The 16,979-nt window shown below is 37.2% G+C and overlaps 1 protein-coding gene across 3 annotated transcripts in view; it reads right to left on the bottom strand.

Moving 5' to 3' along the window:
* Positions 1-16,979, bottom strand: part of LOC137252734 (trichoplein keratin filament-binding protein) — a 310,267-nt gene that overhangs the window by 73,895 nt on the left and 219,393 nt on the right. Inside the window, exon 1 of one of the 3 annotated variants that reach the window (XM_067788821.1) lies at positions 1,607-1,719. The exons of 1 other annotated variant lie outside the window; for it this stretch is intronic. The gene's annotated coding sequence lies outside the window, so the exon portion shown is untranslated. Of the gene's footprint in view, positions 1-1,491; positions 1,720-16,979 lie in introns of those variants that run through there. One more of the 3 variants, XM_067788836.1, reaches the window with a different exon arrangement.

Raw genomic sequence — 16,979 nt, 5'->3', positions numbered from 1 at the left:
TTTGCGTCGTGCTCCTCTTGATTTTCCCTACAAATTGGCCGGACGGGACCTACATGTTTTATGCCGACTCCGAACGGCATCTGCAAGGCAGATGAGTTTTCACTGAGAGCTTTTCATGGCAGAAATACACCCGGAGCGCTTGCCAGAAACTGCCGAGGGGCGACCCCGCTTAGAAAATTTTTCTTCTAATTGAAAAACCTTATTTCTAAAATGTTTGATGTTGCTTTGCCCGGGGTTTGAACCCAGTGCATACGGTGTGTTAGGCGGAGCACGCTACCATCACACCACGGTGGCCGCCATGTAAATTTGATTAGTTAATTGTAAATTAGAAAGTGTCAAATGCATATAAGAAAACATATAGGAAAATGAGAATAGTAAATTGTAAATGCGAAAGCGTCACTTCGATATGAGAATAGTAATTTTAAATGGAAGAGCTTCAAATAAAAATGAGAAAACATAAATTGTATTTGATAAAAGTCAGTTGGAAAAAAGAAAGCGTCAAACTTAAATGCGGAAGCGACATTTGGAAATGAGAAGAGTCATTTGTAAATGCGAAAGCGTCATATGGAAATGAGAATAGCCTGGTTTAAAAGAGAAAGCATAAACTGAATATGCGAAAGCGAAAGTGTTTGTAATGTCTTCCATCGACCGACGTTTAGCATGAGCGCATGCGCTGCTTCAGTAAGGTCAGTTCGTCAACGATCGGAGGAGTAGCGTACATCAGGCTCGATGAAATTTGGAAGGTCACCCACTATGCGAAGGTGATTGCTTGGTGGACGGGGGTTACAAAATTTGTGTAGTATGTGGTCTAGGGATCGACGCTTACTGCGATCGCAACAATTATTTCTAAGCCGAGTTATTGATGTTTTCACTTCAACGAGCCGCGTAACGGAACGTATACTACATTCTAGAGAAAAGTACGTCGCTATCTATTAATGAGAAGAAGAATTCCCTTGATAACCGGTTTCCAGGTGGTCATTGTTATTCCGCTATTGAAAACCTCTGCCATCTTTTGTGGGTTCTGCTAAAAGTTAGCATGGGTAGCTAACGCCATTTTGGTTAACATTCCTTTCGTGTAACTAGGTGTCTCTCTCCGCTCTTCTAGTCAAAATACCAGCGTGGCCCGGTAGGCCGCTACATCGTCTGCATCAATGTCATTGCGCACACTTCTTTGCTATATGGGAGCCTTGGCTCTTTTAAGGACCTAGTACCTTGCGCACGTCAAATTAATACAGATGACTATATTTCGAGCACTGACGAAGTCAATCAGCCTCAAACCGTTTGTTCACTGTTACGCCAGTTTCTTGCCCACGCTGCCGTTAAAGCTGCCAGGCATGATTTTTTGTGTTTTTTCGAGGGCAGTTATCGTTTGTCTATTCTATTTTATCATCATCTCCTTAAGTGAAGGTGCGGATGAGCGGATGAGAGATTGTTTGGAAAAACCTACCCATGGCGAATCATATTCCTCACGGAAGTAGGAAGTTGGATGACCTGAAAGGCTTTACGTGGACTCATTCATGGTCGGGCTGGAACCTTAATTTATTATTTATACACAAGTAAGACTATGCCTTTTATAGTGTTATACATATTATCACTATAACTTAACATTTTTAAATCAATGGTGCGGTTTTACGATACGTTTCCCATCAACATCCAGCAAGGGATCATTAACATCGATAGAACGGCCCAAAACATTCCGAGAGTCTAGTTAACGCTACAAGAAGAAGAAGAAAAAGATACAAATGTATAAACTGATGCAATTTTCAATTCACTGCCAAGAAATTTTATTCTGGGCAGAGTTCATGTAAAATATTCCACTATATATCCCAAGGCGAGGATTTTATGAAATAAATATTTCGAATGACAGCAATTGACATAAAATGCAACAACTTGCACTTTACTTAAACTTGTTTATGTAGTCAATAGAATCCGAGCTTATGGGAAAACAAGAGCATGTAGATATACGCATGCAACATATATGTATGTATGTACATGTAAACAAATCCATAGCAAACTTAACACAATTTTCATATAATGAATATGTAACACGTTAATATTGTATCATACAACAAAGCAATTTGCATGCGAAATACGAGTAAGGAAGAAAGCAAGAAACTGCATCATATGTAATATGAGGTATGTCATACACATTAAGCAAAATTATTAAGGAGAACTGAGTTCCTAGTATACACCTATGACGCAGAATAGAGAAAGCAAAAGGAACAAGGAAATTGCAGAACTGAAGCTCTTTTTTAAAAGCATTGGAACAAATTTCAATACATCATCAGCCCAATTCTAAACGAAAATTCCGTGCGAGTTTTCTCCCTTCTCCCATTCCTCGTATTCTAAATAAAAATTCCTTGTGAGTTTTTTCACTTCTCCCTTTCCTCCTATTCTGAACAATGTTCGAAAAAGCGGAAACCGGTTATGGGAGAAAAGTAGGTATTATGAATGTGAGGGAGAGGGAGATTTCTCTGCCATTTCATAGGAGTTTTTTCACTTGTTAAATTAAAGGGAATGCATCAAAATAGTTAAAGGAAATTGGTTATTTTAAGAAAGAACACTTATTTGTACAAATTTGTGCTAAAAGATGTATTTATATTCTACCACAACATTCTCACTGTTAATACAACAACAACTACAACCACAATATTCTTTATTTTAAGTTGAAAAGTATATCATAAGCAACGGTAGAGCTCTTGGTATACAAATTTGATGCAGCCATCCAGAAATTGCGCAAGGATTTTTTAATAAGGCTTAAATAGATTTTGGCATATGATGAAGGAGGAATTCAACTCAACTTGGCCGCCAGAAAATTGCTTTGCTGAATGAAAGCAGGCAACTCCGGCAGATTTGTGTTATGCGGCCGTCTTCTTCTTATGTTCCGCTGTTGATGTTGCTGTGGCACCAATTCATTACTCATTTCAGTGAATACCACATGAAATGCAATAAATACTGTGCAATGTTTATATTTTATTTCTTAATTTCCAACAAATTTGCAACAATAATTAAACTTTTCAATTTTTTAAACAAAATAAGAAATGTGCAACGAAATTTCAATTGACAAAACAGCTGACTTCGAAAATTCGAAATTCCTATTCCCCAATTATTGTTCTCCCTAGGAGAACAGAATTGGAGGAATTTTTCCGCGGGAATAAAAAAATCCGCGGGAACAAAATTCCGCGAGAATATTTAGAATTGGTCTGCATATGTTTTATTGTAAGCTAATTACAACTATTATCAACAATATTTGACACTTTCGGACTTTTATCTGCTGACGCTTTCAAATTTGCATTTGCCGCTTTCTCATTTACAAATGATTATTCTCATATCAGTATGACGCTTTCGCATTTAGAAATGACTATTCTCATTTACAATTCACTTTTTCAAATACAATTGATACTTTGTAATTTTTATTTGTCGCTTTCTCATTTACAAGTGACTTTTGCCAACTTGGTGTGATGGTAGCGTGCTCCGCCTACCACACCGTATGGGCTTAAGGAGTCATCTCCGTAAGCATTATGAGGCACCTGAGAACTCAGCCGTATGAAGCAAAAAACACAAGCAGGTCCTCAGTGAACTTCACAAATAGGCGTCGGACCTTTATGCCAGGAATTGCCCAGTGAATCCAGTACTCAAAGAACAGTACCCAAAACTTGCGGAAGAGGAACGCATACTCTACAGGGAAAGGCGAGTCACTCTAGCTCAACTTCGATCTGGATACTGTAACAGGTTAAACTCTTACCTATCAGGAATCAACCCTGACATACAAAATGTATGCTCCGCTTGCAATATGTCCCCACATGACACCAACCATCTCTTTAATTGTAATGTGGAACCAACGCCTCTAACACCCATTTCATTATGGTCCACCCTTGTTGAAACAGCAGTTTCCTTGGACTCCCGTTAGAGGATATTGATGACAATTTGTGATCGGTCGCACCTATTAGGTGGGGCGAAGCACTGCTACAACAACAACAACAACCCCGGGCAAAGCAACACCAAACATTTTAGAAATAAAGTTTTTCAATTAGAAGAAAATTTTTCTAAGCGGGGTCGCCCCTCGGCAGTGTTTGGCAAGCGCTCCGGGTGTATTTCTGCGATGAAAAGCTCTCAGTGAAAACTCATCTGCCGTTCGGAGTCGGCATAAAACATGGGACCTACATGTTCCGGCCAATTTGTAGAAAAAATCAAAAGGAGCACCACGCAAATTGGAAGAGAAGCTCGGCGTTAGATCTCTTCGGAGGTTATCGCGCCTTGCATTTATTTTTATTTTTATTTTTATTTGATATTTATCATTTACAAGTGACTCTTCATTCTCAATTGCAATTTACATGTTCGCATTTTCATTTGACGCTTTCTCATTTACAAGTGATTTTTCTCATATCTCAGTGACGCTTTTGCATTTGAAATTGACTAAGCCTATATAGAACTAACTATTCGCAATAACATTGAATATCTTCGTTTTTTGATTAGACGCTCTTAACAACTGACAATTCTCAATTACAACTGTCGTTTTCAAATTTAAATTTGTTACTTTCTCATTTACAAACGACTGTTCTCATATACAAATTACGCTTTAGCATTTCAATTGACTATTCTCAATTACACTTGACACTTTGATATGATTTTCCTATTACAATTGACATATCCAAATTTTCTTTTCTCAATTACAATAGACACGTTCAAGACTTCATTTGAAGCTTCCTCATTTGCAAATTGCTATTTTCATATCGAAGTGTCGCTTTCGCATTTACAATTGACTATTCTTTTTTCCATACGACGATTTCTCATTTAGAATTGTCTATACTTGTTTTCAAGTGCCGCTTTCCCATTAACGTCTGACAATGACGTAGACCAGTGGTGATCTAACCAACATAATTAATTAATTAATGTAAGGCGCGATAACCTCCGAAGAGATCTAAGGCCGAGCTTCTCTTCCAATTTGCGTCGTGCTCCTCTTGATTTTCCCTACAAATTGGCCGGACGGGACCTACATGTTTTATACCGACTCCGAACGGCATCTGCAAGGCAGATGAGTTTTCACTGAGAGCTTTTCATGGCAGAAATACACCCGGATCGCTTGCCAAACACTGCCGATGGGCGACCCCGCTTAGAAAAAATTTCTTCTAATTGAAAAACCTTATTTCTAAAATGTTGATGTTGCTTTGCCCGGGGTGCGAACCCAGGGCATACGGTGTGGTAGGCGGAGCACGATACCATCACACCACGGTGGCCGCCAAACCAACATAAGTCATATTTTATATCGTGGCGCGTAAACGCCGGTAAATGATATAATATACTTGGTTCTTTCTATCTCTCTCACTATGTCTTCCTATCTTTTTTTCTATCACTCCCTCTTTCTCTCTCCCTCTCTCTTTCTCCCTGTTTCTCTCCCTCTCTGTCTCTTCCGAAGTAGTACGGTTTTTCCTCTCACGACTGCAGGTTGTGCAGTGCCATCTGTTTGATCTCACACTTGGGAAGCTGCTTATGGACATTATTTCTACACGGCCTTTCTTCAAAACTTGGTGCGTAACACTAATCGTTTTGGTGTTAGTCTATCCAGCAAAAATCAAAGAGAATCAACTTAAGCAAACTACAAATAGCGACTCTAAACGCCAAAAGTAATCTAATTCCATTTTACCTCATACGTGGCTTAAAAAGAATACTGGTGATTATCGAAGTTCCCACTCCAACTTTACAGTGATTTCTCAATAAAATGTCAAAACTTTGGAAACATCAATTTAAAGGGTAATGAAAGACGTACCAGAGCGTAGCTTTAGCACGTAACTTTATAAGTAATTTAGATATAAATAAACACACATAAACGAAATCTAACATCTTAATAGAGCTGCTCAAGCGTAGAAAAGGCTATTCAAGAAGGGAAAAATTACTTTTTCATTACATACAACTTTGACATTCATCTACGACTGTATGCCAGTTTGCATATGTACTATGATAAAAGTTTTCAAATAATCCTTCATATTCAACATTCAGCACGCCTCGAGCTAATAATAAATATAGATTTCAAAGAAATAATAAAAGTTTAGAAAAGGGGAGAATACAGCGAATCATCAAGAGTGAACTAAAGAAAATACATAATTTAAAATAAGACAGAACTTAAACTAGAAAAGCAGAATAGGAAATTAATAATATATCAACGGAGAAATCTGCAAAGATTGTGTCAAGCAATTTGAAAGTAGCTTAAAATATCATTAAATGATTTCCGTTTTATTGCAAAACAATTTAAAACAAAATAAAAGTCAAAGTTTTGAAAATTTATTTTTCCATGGTAATATTCGGGATAACTACGTGTTGCACCCACACACGTTTATTACGCATTGTTTGTTGTTGGGCAAGAGATACAAAAGTATAGAAAACGAAAGCAAAAAACTAATCGATATTCCAAAATGAGCTTTTATGCGACCTAAAAAGTAGTTTTTAAGTTATTTTCTTGTGATCATACACTTTTAGTACAATACAGTGCAAATTTAAATGACTAACTAGATTGAAAAGGACAAGTATATGGAACAATGAATCTCACATAATGTTGGGGATAGTAAGGCAATGTGGAAGCATTTGAGAAAATAATGGAATAAATAAAATATTGATAAACCAGGCCAACTTTATACTCATGAGAATGAAATAGCCCAGTCGCTCAATACCTATTTCATTGACAGTATAGTCCAAATCAGCTCGAATATTGCAGTTAATAGCAATAACGTAGCACTTTCGGCTGTTCAAAATAGCACTCTTACATTCAAGCATATCTACAAGCGATATACTTGAAACAGCTAGTAAATTCGAAAATAAAATTGGAGGGAAAAAACTTATAACTGAAGGAGTCATAAGGGACTATATAACATACACGGGATACTATTATACTCACATTGTAAATGAAAGTCTAGACAAAGGGGTAGTTCCTAACCTATGGAAAACTTCAATTGTGGTACCAATAGAGAAAGTCAAGAATACTATAAGAGCTGATGAGATAAGACAAATTAACATGTTAGCGTGTGATGAAAAGATACTGGAAACTATAGTTAAAAACCAGCCAGTGAAGTACCTTGATGATAATAAAATTATTATACCGCAACAATCAGGTTTTCGAAAAAAAAATTCTTTTGAAAGTGCCTTGAACCTTGTTTTAGCTAACTGGAAAGAAGATCTGAGCAGAAATAAACATATAATAGCTGTTTTCCTAGACTTAAAAACACACGTTTTGGGACTATCGATCAAGATTTATTGCTAAAAAAAACTGTATAGCATAGATGTTACTGAAATGGAGCTAAAATGGTTCTAAGATTTTATTATGAAGAGAAGTCAAAGAACTGACGCTGGATTATCCCTGCCTGTTGGACTTCCGAAAGGATCTGTGCTGGCATCTATACTATTTAATATTTATATTAATGACATAACCAATTCTCTAAAGTACTGTGATATTAAACTCTTTGCTGCAGATAAATTGTTGATGCTTAGTGGAGATAATATCACTGAAATATATATAAAAGTACAAGTAGACTTAAACAGAGTATATGATTGGTTATGCTCGAATAGATTGAAACTGAATATAAGCAAAACATAATTTATGGTTATATCAACAATGAATTTTCAGAACAATGAGTTACCACTTCTAAATATAAACAGCGCAGCTATTGACAAACTCAGTACTTTCAAGTAATTAGGAATCAAAATCGATGACAAACTAAACTTTAGTGAGCATATCGATTACACGGTTAGGAAAATAGCTAAAAAGATATATTTCATGCAAAGAACCTGCAAACACTTAAATAGACGGCACAAGATAATGGTTTACAGATCGATAATCGAACCTCACTTCATACATTGTCCAACACTATTCTTCATTATGAGAGAACAGAACAGAACCGAGCTATGCGATTTTTTCTTAGGAAACGCTATGACACACCTATCAGAGATTTGCTCGCCGCTCTAAATTGGCTAAGCATTAAACAGATACTGGTTTGTCATACGATGAAGTTTATTAGAAACATAATAGAAGGCAGCTTGCCTGATTATTTGAAACGTAACATAAAATATGTAAGAAATATTCATTCCGTAACTACAAGAAGAAGGAATGATTTTAATTTACCAGCTTATGGAACAAAACAGACAAATGTAATTTGTACTATAAAGGACTAAAATTCTACAATGAATTACCAAATGAAGTTAAATCTAGTAACATAAGGGAAGCTAAACGCAAATTGTACAATTACTGTAGAACACTGCCATTCTGGTGCAAGATGGACCAAGTTTCGAATCACCAATAGCATTGCATACATACCGAGTATTCTACGCTGGATATAGGAAGCCTTTCCACGTATACAAAAAGTAGCCGAAGCTCATACTGAAACGCGTCACTCAACCAAATGAATGCATCGCTGTTCAGATGTTGCCTTCGCGCTTTAAATACGTTAACAGCGTCAGATGCAACTGGTACAATCCTTGTATTGGTGTCATTCGTCTGCTACCCATCTCTCACTCCATTTGGGCAGTCAACAGATTCATATAAATAACTTTAATTAGATTATATATTAATTACTATATACAGGTATAAGCTAGGCTTAATATAAGCTGTCAGAAATAAATAAGTAAATAAAAATAACAGTTAGACAAATTCAGTCTATGTGAGGTCTTTATTAGCCGGCCAGTTCAACAGTTGTACTTAATTTATAACTTAGGGTCGCACGGTGGGGTATTTGATCAATCTAGCTGGCTAAAACTAAACCATCAATTATTTCTGTCAAAAAAGTAGTTGCCTCACTTCATTGTTATAAAAGGAAATATTTGACAGTAAATTCGCGGTGTTCCGCGCGGAATTACTATGGATCCAGCCCCCGATTTCGGAGGGACCAGTGGCCATTTTTTGGCATTACATGAGATATGTATGTCAATATGGATATCAAACGAAAGGTATTTTCCTCCGCATTTCTATTGATACTCTTAACTAGGATTGCCACCTAGGGTTGCCACCTCACCTTCTTTTTTATATTTCTTTGTATATCCACTACCACCTAGAAAACGGCTTAACCGATTTAAATCAAATTTAGTACATCGATATAGTATTACATTTTAAGACTTCACCTAGGTGTTGCCACTGAGGATGTTTTCACAAGGTTGCCACTTTTTGCCAGTAGCGGTAGCAGTCTCTTACAAAATTGATCAACACTCAAAAATTCGGGGGAATGCATAATCGTTTTTATACCCAGCTGTATTTGTACACAGGGTATTATAACTTTGGTTGGATAACGGTTGGCTGTACAAGTATAAAGGAATCGAGATAGATATAGACTTCCATATATCAAAATCATCAGTATTGACAAAAAAGTTTGATTGAGACATGTCCGTCCGTCTGTCCGTTAACACGATAACTTGAGTAAATGATGAGATATCTTCACCAAATTTGGTACACTCGCTTATCTGGATCCAGAATAGATTGGTATTGAAAATCAGCGAAATCGGATGATAACCACGCCCACTTTTTATATATATAACATTTTGGAAAACACAAAAAACCTGATTATTTAGTAAATAATACACCTAGAATGTTGAATTGACCTGTGGACTGATATTGAGACTCTTGATAAAAATAAAAAAAAATTTAAATGGGCGTGGCACCGCCCACTTGTGATAAAATCAAATTTTACAAATATAATTAATCACAAATCAAAAATCGTTAAACCTATCGTAACAAAATTCGGCAGAGAGGTTGCCTCTGCTATAAGGAATGCTATGAAGAAAAATCAACGAAATCGGTTAAGGACCACGCCCACTTTTATATAAGAGATTTTTATCTTTGCAAAAGAGGGATTTATATCAACGGTATTTCATTTCCCAAGTGGATTTATAACAATAAATAGGAAACATTTCAGGTTTTAATAAATGGGCGTGGCACCGCCCCTTTTATGACTAAGCAATTTTCTATGTTTCGGGAGCCATAACTCGAAGAAAAATAAGTTCAGAATAGAACCACGTGTGTATGCATTATTGCGCAGCCTTGTAACACTATTAAGCACACAAAACAAACAACAACAGCATTTCAAGTGTACAGCTAGGTACGTAATGTTCGGTTTCACCCGAACTTAGACTTCCTTACTTGTTGTTATTAAACTTTGAAATAAACACAAACTTATGTATTGCCAAAAAATTACTGGCATGACATGCATTGAAAAAAAAGATATATCTTTTTGTTTGCAAGGTTTTTAAAAAATTTAATATTGAAAAGTAGTAAAATCTAACATATGAATTAAAAATACATTGACCTGTCCTAAAAGAAAATGTAACTAGATTTGATTAAGGCTAAACAAGTGAACAAGTATTTAGGTTAGAAGTGTATATTGCTTTTTAATCCAATGTGCGCGGTTAGCTCCGTTGACGTTGCAGATGGGTTTTGGGGTATGTTCAGTGAGCATCTAGGAACGCCAGGGAGAATATTAAAAAAATTTTAATATTTTGAAAAATCGACTTTTGGCCAGCTCGATTGATCAAATACCCGACCGTGGGTCGGTTTTACTATCCTCAGTTGGTGACATAGCTAAAAGTTATCGAAATTTTCGATTTATTCATGCTAACTGAAGCTTCGCATCTCAGTTAAGTCCAAGGAAAAAGTATAAAGAAAAGTCAGCTGTTTGGCTAGTCGTCATGTATTGACAGTAGATTTTTGCGATTCGATCTTCAAAACGTTCACAATTATCGACTTAACCGGGAGTTGGTTACCCGAAAAGTTGTTTTTATGTTGCTATGATCTGAATTTAAGTTAAGAAGGCTCTGTCAAATGACTTTGAGCACCACCACCAGGTACGTAAGAAATCGGAAAGACCTTCCCTTTTAGTGTGATTTCGTTAAGCTTTTTCTTGATAAAATAATTCTAACCGCGGCATCAAAATCTATTACAAGAGCCTTAACAAAGGCGCTGTAAGTTCTGTCTTCTACATATCATTTAAGAAAAACAAAAAGTGGGTCCTGCGGTGAATGAGGATGAAACGAAGTGCTTGCTGTCATCCAAAAAAGAATCGTCGCATACACAACTTGGCACCCACGTCACTGTTGGCGAGTATAAATTCGAGACTGTGAAGAATTTCGTCTATTTGGAAACCAGCATAAACAGCAAAAACAATTTCAGCAATTCAGCCAACGCAGAATAACTCTTGCCAACAAGTGCTACTTTGGACTGAGCAGGCAATTAAGAAGTAAAGTTCCTTCTCGACGAACAAAAATCACGCTCTACAAGTCGCACATCATATCTGTCCTGTTGTATGGCTCAGAAAAATGGACGGTGTTGGGAGAAGATGAAATAGCTCTTAGAGTGCTCGAGAGAAAAGTTCATCGAAAGAGCTTTGCTGGCTGGGTCATGCTATGTGAATGGACGAAGTCGCAGCGGCCAAGAAAGTATTTCAGTCGACACAGCAATTGATCGAGCAGAGGAAGGGGGATACCTCCACTGAGTTGAGAAAGGTAGGTGGATGATGACTTGAACTCCCTTGGTGCTCCCAATCGGCGTCAGTAATCGCGTAACAGGGAAGCTGGCATGACTTGTTCCTAAACGCTGAAAGTCGTTTAGGCTGTTAAGCACCAAATAATGATGATGATAGTCACCCTTTGTTGGTGAAAACGAAATTGTCAAATGAAGCTATCTGATAGATTGCTATCTATCAAATTTATACTCGAGATAAGCCGATTTCATCATTGTACGCTATATCAGTGTAATTTTTCGTTCGAGCGCGTTGAAGCATCGTAAAGTTTGACAGTTGCCGTAAATACCCAATGAGGCAGTTTGGGCGATATGCATCACGTCCATTGTAGCATCCTCTCTTGTTGTTGTTGTTGTTGTAGCGAATACGACACTCTCCGAAGGCCTTACGCCTCTTACGACAGGCATACCTTCCGCGGGTATATTCTAAGCCCCCTGACCGCGGGGGTAGCATCCTCTTGCATGCATACAGTGCCGCGGAGGCTTACTCCGCTCTCTCTGTGAATTTAAGTCAGTAAATAAATTTTACTAGCTTTCTCGAAAGCTTAACCACAATAACAAATACCACGACGAAATGCCAATTGTCAAATCAAACAGCTAGGTTTTTTTCATCGAGTTTAGGGTTGAAAAAAGTTAGTAAATAGCAAAGTTGTTATCGATTTTCTGTCAGCTTTTAATAGTGCATAAAAATTTATCGATTTTCTGTCGAAAAATTATTAGTTTTCTATTTGAAGGTCACCAGTTTGTTATCGGTGTTTTATCAACAAGAAATCGATATGCGCAAGAGTTATCGATATGTTTTTCGAAATTGTATCAATTAAATAACGAAAAAGTAGCAATTAAATAACGAAAAGTTATAGATTACATAACGAACAGTTTTCGATTATTTATGTATTTAAAAATTATCGATATGTTATATAAAGTTCTCGTTTTTTCAGTCGGAGTGCTGGAAATTTCTTATAGATTTGCTTAAGAAAAGTTATGGATTTTGCATTGTGGCGAATATTAGCATCACATCATAGTGAGTAAATAATCACAACAACAAAACAAGCAAGCAGCCACACTTATGTACATGTACACATTAAAGCAAGCAGCCACACTTATATACAAGGCAACAAACAATATTCCACAAACATAACGAGCAGCTCGAAGCGAAGAGATTATCTCACATACACATATGTAGTGAGCAGATAAGAGCGAAGAAGAAAGAGGAACAATCACTCATCACGTTATCATCAGCTAAGAGCAGAAGTTGTTACTCACAAATAAACACGTATATACATAGCTAAATAACCAAGTATGAGATACAACTGTTCCAGAAGGCATGTTCGGGAAAAGTCTAGACCTTAGGAGGAATATGCGAATATGGCAATAGAGAGTATAAAAGCAGCGCAAGCTGAAGTATAATGAGTCAGTTTGATATAAACACACTACTGGTGAAATATAATTGTACTACGCCCAAAGTAGTGTAAATAAAGACTATTTTGCAATACTGAATATTACAGTTATTTATTCGACAGTTCAGCGATTGAAACGTTAGCAGAAGGTTCATAATTATCAGGAACTCCCAAAAATTCGTTATAGTATCATAAAATTTTCGATTTCTAATGGTAGTTTTACAAATTTGTTATCGGATTGTTATGGATTTTTATCGATTTCAATAAAAAATCGATAACACGTCTGTAACCCATCAATAGCAAGGCGATAAGGAATTAATAAGAAGACGATGATTCGGCGATAACAACCAGATAACAAATCCTTAACTCGACGATAATATTTCGCTAATGATAATAAGTGGCTAATAAACAATAGCTTGTCCGGCATCGGTTGTTGTTTAACTTCATCCACTGAACGATCTTGAGTTAACTTAAAAACAATCGGTTTCTAGGCGTACATATTAGAGATATACGCCGCCGATAAACGCCGCCGCCGCAGCCGATTATTGTCGTTTTTCGCACGCCGCCGCCGTGTGTCAAAAATATCGGCGCGGCGGCGGCGGCGTCCAGCGCGTTACTATATTTTCTACTCGTTTGAACTGTTTAAGCCATTTATTGTTCATGTCGAAAATTTGTTGGTAATGGTCGAAAGTGTTATCAACGGATGCGCATCGCTGCTAGTTATAATAAACTAATTGTGAAATTTAACTCTTTCTAACTGTTCAAAAGTTATTTAGAAAAAAGGCGCTTTCGTTGTCAGCTTAAGACGGACTTTGCATCACCCAATTCACCAAGTTATTAAAACAAAACACTAAAAGAAAAGTCGGCTGAAAGAATAAGCGAAATCAGAGATGCAAAATCTTTTAGTAGGTTCTAGAGGGCATAAACACTCTTACTTAAGTTGAGGATATATGTACATAAGAGAAGGGTTTGAAAAATCACTTGGGTTTACATTCAAACATCTGTTGTTTATTTGCGAAACTATACAATAGCGTCTGAAATGTAAATTTTGATTTTCACACCTCATCCTTCAATACCCAAGTCTCCCGGTTCAACATTTCCTAAAGTTGGCAGCCCTATCCAAAACTAGTCCCTTGGAGTGAACCACATTGATTATAGCCTATCGACCAAGTTTAAATATCACCTACACGTTACGGCTCCTTTTACAAATGTGAATACGTAGGCACATATGTATATTGACCAGGTGAGGCTTTGTCCTTCGCAAGAACACTGAAAGTGGTGAAGCAAAAGCTTTCCCAAGACAATCGAACTAATGACCGTGTGTGCTACTACCCTAATGTAGTGGACAGTCGAAATAGTCTGAAAACTGAAGCTACGCGGTCATCCATAATGAGCTCTTATATCTTAAGGCCGGAAAACGGCAGCTAACATCTTTCAACTTAAAATCGGTCGACTTTTACTCTAAGTTATCGTTTTGATTTAACGAAGACTATTGAAATCAATGTTGTGAACACAAACGTCTGCAAACTTTGGTCTACATTTTAAAAATTTTATCCAGGGTCCTTGTAAAGTTTTAATTATGTAGATGCGCCGAGGACTGTATGATTTTCACCGACCCTGACATCCACTTAGACTGCTTATGATTTCCAGGGCGGCATCCTTGGCCGCATAGTCACTCCCTAACGTTTCAAGGTGTTTCTCTGGTGTAGCTCGGCAGCATAGCGCGACAAAAGCCTTCGGAGCTACACCAAGAGCTTTTAGGAAAGTGACGTCGACGAAGGTATGAGTTCGAAGTCACGGTCCTATAGCTTATGTGCTGGCATATGGTGTAAGGGTTAGGAGGCGTGGTAGCGACTGGTGGTCGCGATTGCTACTGTTCGCACATCGGAAATTGTAGTTCTTATAAGCAGCTGAAAAAACTGGAGGCGCCCTGTGCCACGAGAATCATGAGTATTAGTAGACCATTAATAGCAATCGTAAGTCGCCTTTGTGCGTGACCGCCAAGGAGCCACAAATGATTTAAAGAAATTGTGTTCGCGACAATTATTCGGAGTTAACTCCAGGTGAAACTACGCTTTGCACGAGATATAGAGACAAAAGTGTGACCATTTTATATATCTCTATTTCTTTTCAGCAGTACCAATTCTAAAGACCGGGGTTAGGTTCGAAGCCTCTCTGGAAGAAGTGAACGAGGGACAATCCCTCCGCAAGAAGCTACTCCTGAACATTTTTGAACGATCTGCGAGATTTTGAGGCAAAAACTTCCTTAAATGCATACAAACAAAACCATTCCTAAATATAATTATTTTAAATAGAAAAGTCAAGGTTTTTAAAGTAACAACGCCGGTGTACGCCGGCGCGCCGCCAACGTCGCCGCCGCCGGTATATAATAGAGCCTACGCCGCCGCCGCCGATAAAGTGATCGGCGTAAACCTCTAGTACACATGTATGTTTGAACATCGAACTTCGGGAGTATTTGGTATTAACGCTTTTTTTCGGCCAAAAGGTAGCACCTTTGAGTCCCTGAGAAATCAACCTTTAGAAAACGCTTTTCACATTTGCGTGACCTACTACTAAGCTATAAAATAAATTATGTACACATTTGCATAGCAAAAGAATTTAAAAGTAATTTAAGAGTGTAAAACTTTTGTCGCATTTAAATGTCGTAATAAAACCTTTAACCTATAAAAATGGTTATTTAAACGAGTTTCCGTGTAAGTTTAGAAATTTAACAAAAACAACGCTTAAAAATCATGTATGTACTTCATCATGTAACATGGACGTCAATACATTTATTTATTTAGTAACTTTGACCTATCCAGCCATCATACACAAATAATATTTTTATTGAAGTATACACAACAAAAGCAAAATAAACAATAATATCTTCTAAATAGAATGATTCAAAGGAAAAGGTAAAGTTTTATTTACCATAGCAAATCGTTTTCATCCGTGTCAATTGCTTGACACGTGCGCTTTTCCGCCGCTTTCATGCAAAACGAAGCAAAAGTGGCTGAAGCCAAGACTTTGGAGAATAATTTGGTGACAGTATGTGACATGGCTACAATTTTTTTGTTTGGCTTTAGCGAAGGCGAAGCGACACTAAATTACTGTTGCATGTTTAGGGTCAATAAATATTATAACCCACGGATATTATATAGACACATTTTTGTGTGTTGACAAAATTTTAACGCGATCTCAAACAAGTAAGGAAGGTTAAGTTCGGGTGTAACCGAACATTTAATACTCAGTTGAGAGCTTTGGAGACAAAATAAGGGAAAATCACCATGTAGGAAAATGAACCGAGGGAAACCCTGGAATGTGTTTGTATGACATGTGTATCAAATGAAAGGCATTAAAGAGTATTTTATAAGGGAGTGGACCATAGTTCTATAGGTGGACGCCATTTAGGGATATCGCCATAAAGGTGGATCAGGGGTGACTCTAGAATGCGTTTGTACAATATGGGTATCAAACGAAAGGGAGTGGGCCTTAGTTCTATAGGTGGACGCTTTTTCGAGGTATCGCCATAAAGGTGGAACAGGGGTGACTCTAGACTTTGTTTGTACGATATGGGTATCAAATAAAAGGTGTTAATGAGTATTTTTAAAAGGGAGTAGGCCTTCGTTCTATAGGTAGTCGCCTTTTCGAGATATCGCCATAAAGGTGGACCAGGAGTGACCCTAGAATTTGTTTGTACAATATAGGTATCAAATTAAAGGTAGTAATGAGGGTTTTAAAAGGGAGTGGTGGTAGTTGTATATGTGAAGGCGTTTTCCAGATATCGACCAAAATGTGGACCAGGGTGACCCAGATTATCATCTGTTGGATACCGCTAATTTATTTATATATGTAATACCTGCCAAGATTCCAAGGGTTTTTTATTTCGCCCTGCAGAACTTTTTCATTTTCTTCTACTTAATATGGTAGGTGTCACAACCATTTTATAAAGTTTTATCTAAAATATTTCGCGTCAATAAAACAATCCAATTACCTTAACATGTTTCATCCCTTTTTTCGTATTTGGTATAGAATTATGGCATTTTTTCATTTTTCGTAATTTTCGATATCGAAAAAGTGGGCGTGGTCATAGT

Source organism: Eurosta solidaginis, chromosome 1, assembly GCF_040869045.1.
Source record: "Eurosta solidaginis isolate ZX-2024a chromosome 1, ASM4086904v1, whole genome shotgun sequence".
Lineage (NCBI taxonomy): Eukaryota > Metazoa > Arthropoda > Insecta > Diptera > Tephritidae > Eurosta > Eurosta solidaginis.
This window is presented reverse-complemented; position numbering and strand designations above follow the sequence as displayed.